Below are 5,782 nucleotides of genomic sequence, written 5' to 3'. Positions count from 1 at the left end.
GGACAGGGGAAAGAAACGTATAGCAAAACGTGTAGAGAATTTTGGGGGCATTCGGTCGTACCATTGTTTGAACGGACAAGGGCTTAATTATAACATGTGAACCGTTCTAAAGGCCCGCTTACACATTCAAATGTTTTCAACAAAAATATTTCAGTTTAACATTTTTGACAATGTTAACCCACAATCAGTGTGTATTATAAAGTCCCAACCCATAAGGTAGGAATGCAATTCTATGGCAAGCCGAATTGGACAAAAATGAGTGTTAAAAAAAAAGGAGGGGTGCCAGCTGGCGTTTCTCGGAAAATGGGGGCTAGGCCGTTATTTATCATTTTTTTTGTCAATATTGCATAAAAGAATGACAAATTTCTCAATGAAAAGAAGGGGTGCCACTGCTATTGTTGTGGTTTCCAACTTTCCAGTTTTCAACCTGATATTACCATTTGTTAAATGGAGTTTCCTTTTGACTATAATTCCTTTCGGGATTCGGCGCTGGAGATATTTTTTGTCTTGACTTTTGACTACTGCCTATAGATTTTATCAATTAGGTAATTTTGGGGTTTTTTTATGTTTCATTGTGTATATAAATGGAACGCCGTTCTCTTCAAAATATGGGAAAGAATGTGTTATAAATTTACACTATGTTTTTGTTTTTTGAGTTTTTTTTTTTTTTTTTTGAGTTGTTTTTTTTTTTTTTTTGTTGGGGGTTGTTTGTTGGGGGTTGTTTGTTTGTTTGTTTTATTAATATCATTATTATTATAATTATTCATTACACTTAAAACTTGAACTTGCTAAGCATAACCCACTGTTGATATCGAAGAACAATCAAAATCATATACAAAGTAAATTCCATCAATCACACCAAATTTGAAATCAATCCATCCATTGGGAGCCAAGATAACTACTACCCTCATATTTGCTGTAAGTCTAAGAGTAGTGGCGGAGCCAGATATTTGAAAAGGGGTTTCCAGCTGCGATCCAGAAAGAGGCTGATCATTATTCACTCTCTTTTTTTTTGCCCGAATTCAGCACGAATTAAAAAGAAAATACGCATAAGGGGGGGGGGGGGTTGCGGCTCTAAGAACACCCTAAATCAACCAGTGTAAGAGTGGCACTGGCGGAGCAGGCCATGCTTACCCATGAGCACCTGATGTCTTTCTTTTTCTTTCCTTTTTTTTTTGTAGGAGTTCATATTGCCAGTGCCTTGGTTTTTTTGGTGACGTCTTGTTGTTTCCCTTAATCTTTTTTCGGTTCACTACAATGTGTATGTAGTATATAGACCGTCTGTTTCATGTATTCACGTTTTTGGTTTTTTTTTTTGGTTTTTTAATTTTTTATTTTTTTTTTGGTTTTTTGTTTTTTGACGCGTATTTTAATCACCCCAGGGCCACTGTTGACGCTTCAGCATTTTGATTGCACCGGAAACGGCGCTTGTCAGCCGAGGCTGTTTTAAATTTTCGTCGTTTACATTTTACCAATAAGTATCAATTTGTTAAAAAAAAAAAATTAGCTGAGTATACTGACCCGAAAAGTTTTTTTCATATGTTACCGCATACATGTATGATTTTGTATATTTCCAAAATAAAATAAATGTGTCGTCTGCATATGAAAATTTAATTTACGCTATCTGTATGCCCAATTTAAGTTACAATTACATTTACTTAATGTTAGTATGTCAAATATAAGTTTAATATACATTTACTGTGCATATCATTAAAAATACGCTTATCTCACTGGGTGATAGGTTTGTAGCTAGAATCTCATTGGGTAATCAATTTAAAGATCGCTGATTTAGGCAATGCCTACCATATTAGCTTGAATAATATATTGGTCAATGACTAGTATGATTGCGCTATATGGTCTTCTTTTTTCTAAACCATTAGTATAAACAGCAGGGACGTTATAGCGACTTAATATTACAACAATACACACTCTATGGTGTTAATTTAAACGCAATTCTGAATTTTTTTGTCGCATATTGTAATGGAAAAACAGAAAAGGGAGAGTTTTCGGAATAAGTCGTTATTGGACATTGAAATTCATAATTAAAAAAATGAAAAATTCAATCTCTGTCAATAATACGCACACTGCCGTATGATGAAGCAAGCAACTAAGTTGACAGAATAGAATGAAATTCATGCTGCAGGCTCTATTGCATTTTAGTTTATGGAAACAGCTACACGGAACTCCAACAATCATAAAATTCTCTGACAAGATATTCTCTGGTCGATGAAGTTGTAGAAGAAAGACGCATTGTAGTTAGTTTTTTGACCCACATGACAGGCATGCATGTATCAGTATTCGGAATTTTTAGTAAAAATATTTTGTAATTAAAAAGAAGTAGAATACATCCAATGATTTCCACAAAATGCATTGATTCATTTATCTACCTCATCAATTCGATGCAAGTTTGAAAAACATGACGGCAGTGAGTCCAATTTACATATAGACAGCAACCATTTGATTTTCGGGGAACGAAGTTAGTTCGTGCATGGAAATGTGGAAAAAAAAATAATTTAAATAATCACTGGAGAGAAAAAAAGTTTGTTTAAAGTTTGTCTCAGGAAAAACTTCATTGCCCTCACCCCCAGAGAATAAAATTGTTGCTGCCTTAAGCGTAGAATTTGAAATCATTTTATGATCTTGAATCTTCTCATGTAAAACAATTCAGTAGTTACTTAAGGGACCACTCCTTGGTTGGGGTATAGTTCCAAGACAGAGTGGTTAAACGCTCACAGGCCTAGTAGACCAGTCAAAATAAATTTTAAACTTAAACAATTTGAAACAGAATATATTTAGATTCAAATACTTAAAATCTAAGTCGCAGAAAACTCAAAATAAGCATTTCAAAATCCCCATAAAAATGTACTTTGGAAAGAGGAGATAACTCCGTAAAAATAACATGTTTCTCCAGTCCTACCACGACACTTGTTACTCCCGTTGTGGTATTAATTCAATGTGGATCCTGAAAAATTCGAAAAATCTTCTGGGAACCCTCAAGATTATTATCAAAATATAACAGCATTAAAACCTATGATTTTTCAACTATTTATACTGATACTCCTCTTATTCAGATAAAATCCCAACACGAAAACATCACACATCGTTGTTACTCCAAAAAAGACAGTACACCTAGATACAAATATGTAGTTCTTGGTAGAGATTCCGCATACTTTGTTAAAAATAACATTCCAAATCATCTTCTAAATATACTGAAGGAGATGTTTCCAATGCAAATGCTGGATTTTTTTTTATCGAAAACACTTTGTCCGGTGTGTATAGTGGACGCGGTTTTTAACAAACGGCCGGCATTCCAATGGAAACCAATTGTGCTCCTGCTCCTCTACTTGCTGACCCTATTCCTTCACTCTTATGAAGCTGACTTTATAGCTGATCTGATCCAAAAGAAGGAACACTACAGAAGTTTTATGGTCGTCATCATGAATCGTTGCGGCACATTCATCTGCAGCACCATGAAAACTGTTCAACATGTCATAGTTTTCCTTTCCTTTCGTCTACCCTGGACTTGATTTTTTATGAACAACTCGGCGTGGGTCTAGAAAATCAGATGACGTTTACCCTACCGGTGCACCTGGTCCAGGCTCCCAGTTTTTTAGTGGAGTCCGGGTTGTTTATTTACTTTTGTTTCTTTGTATGTTTCATTTTAATTATTTTATGTTCTTTGTTGTGTATGTATTTGTCTGTTTTCCGTGTCTGGTCTTTGTTCCTGGATTACATTCTTTTGATTTCCACTAGAATCTTGGTTCCCTTGATTACTCTTTTGTCAGATTTTATTTCTATTTTTTTTACCGATTTGATTATGATACTTATATGGAACTTTTTATTCCTTGAAGACTATCACACATAATGTGCTGGCAATGATATACAAGACATTTGGGTATGAAGGATAAATTGATTTTTCAAATTACAAAAAAAAAAATCTACATGTAAATTTAAATTTCTGGCACTTCAACAGTTGGGCATTTGTTTAAAAAATATTTTAACCACAAAAGTAAAATATTTACTTCATAATTTTCATTACAATTGGAGTTTTTGAACTTCATTATCTACAAAAGTGGGCATATGGTTTACTGTTTAGTTTCAAAATCAAGGTTGTTTGGTAAAAGATATGAAATCTCTTCATAAATTGTACATGGTCTTCCAATTAATGCTAAAATCTCCATTATAGCTACACTTTATTTATCAGATACGATCATGATTTTGTATAAAATTTTATTTGATTTTTTTCAGTTATCTCCATAGAAAATTTGAATTGCTTATTTGAGGTTTCCGCTCGTTACATCCGCTCGTTACATTTCATTACACTTTTTTTCAGTGTTTATTTCGGTTATAATGCTATAGATTCAAACTTAAATGTCTTCTGTTGCAATTTCATACTTACAAAGTAACAAATGCAAATAAGCAACTCGGATTCCACTGAAAACTGGGAGTATGAACCAGGTGCACCGGTAGGGTAAGCGTCCTCTGCTTTTTTTAGATTAAGGGTAAAAGATATATTGACTAGACTATAGGTGGAGTCTGTAAAAAAAAACCTTCAACGCAATAGCTCAGCCCATCGCTTATGAGAAATACTCTGACTGAGGGAAGTTAATCATTAGTGAAACTACAAAAGTTTTTGACATAGATTTCCTTGCTGACGACTGTTGTCAGCCAATTAGTCAAGCCCATAAAAATGCACAACATATTTAACAATTATTCCAAACAGTTGAAGCTGTATTATTTTATGGTTGAAACAACATCGCATATTTGCATATAACTTACAGGAGCTGACCCAGAAATTCATAAAAGAGGTCCATGCGGTGGTTACGATCCAGGGGTCTTCTGGTAACAATAAGCGCATTTTTGCTCTTTTGTTTTTTTTACCAAAATTAGGTTACATTGCCTCATTCCGGCATTGATTAATTATCTGAACGACGTTAAACCACGGTGCTCATATATACGTGTACGGTACCTTTTAGTACATGTCATGACAGATGACGAACTCATTAGAAATACAATTGCAACGATAAAACAATTTAATGTTTCATTGGGAATTTTATATGATGTACATCTAATATTAATATCATAAATGAAGCATATTGCATACACATTTGATATCTGGGAAATGTATTCCTACTCTTGAAAGTAGTAACCTTTAGATCCAGTAATTACCTGCAAGTTTTTGTAAAATCAGGCAAACTAGGAAAAATCAGAAACATGCATGTCAAAACCCCACTTATCAGACAATATATTTTCACTCAAAGATGCTTTCTCTATTTGAAAAGGCCAATGTTTGATCTTTGCATCATCGGATTTGCTCAGAAGTTTTTCAACAGAATGTTGGAAGAATGAGGTTTTTGAGAGTTATCTGACAATGTACATTTTGAGTTCACTTCATAATAGTAAATAGTGAAAACGTTACTTCATAGTTTATCAACATAAACTAGTTTCTTGGTTTAGAAAACAGCAAAAACTGATCAAGAACTGATTTGCTTCACAATTTCTCATGGAGTCTTTGAGATATTGCAACTAATTGTGGGGATCAATGGAATATACACAATAATTCTCCTAGAGTTTTTGAAGGAGGTGAAATTTTGCTGCATAAAATTATTTAAGTAACACTCCAGCTAAGAATCATGCAAAATGCAAAACATGGTTGGAAAACATACATATTATTTTTGATATTTTGTTTAAAATGTTTAGTTAACAGAAATTAATATTTGGTTTTTCATACAACCCATGCTCATAGGAGATAAAAATTATATATAATACACTTTAGATTTAA

The sequence above is a fragment of the Perna viridis genome, chromosome 3, assembly GCF_037379345.1.
Source record: "Perna viridis isolate PV_CMFRI_1.1 ecotype Kerala chromosome 3, ASM3737934v1, whole genome shotgun sequence".
Classification (NCBI taxonomy): Eukaryota; Metazoa; Mollusca; class Bivalvia; order Mytilida; family Mytilidae; genus Perna; species Perna viridis.
This window is presented reverse-complemented; position numbering follows the sequence as displayed.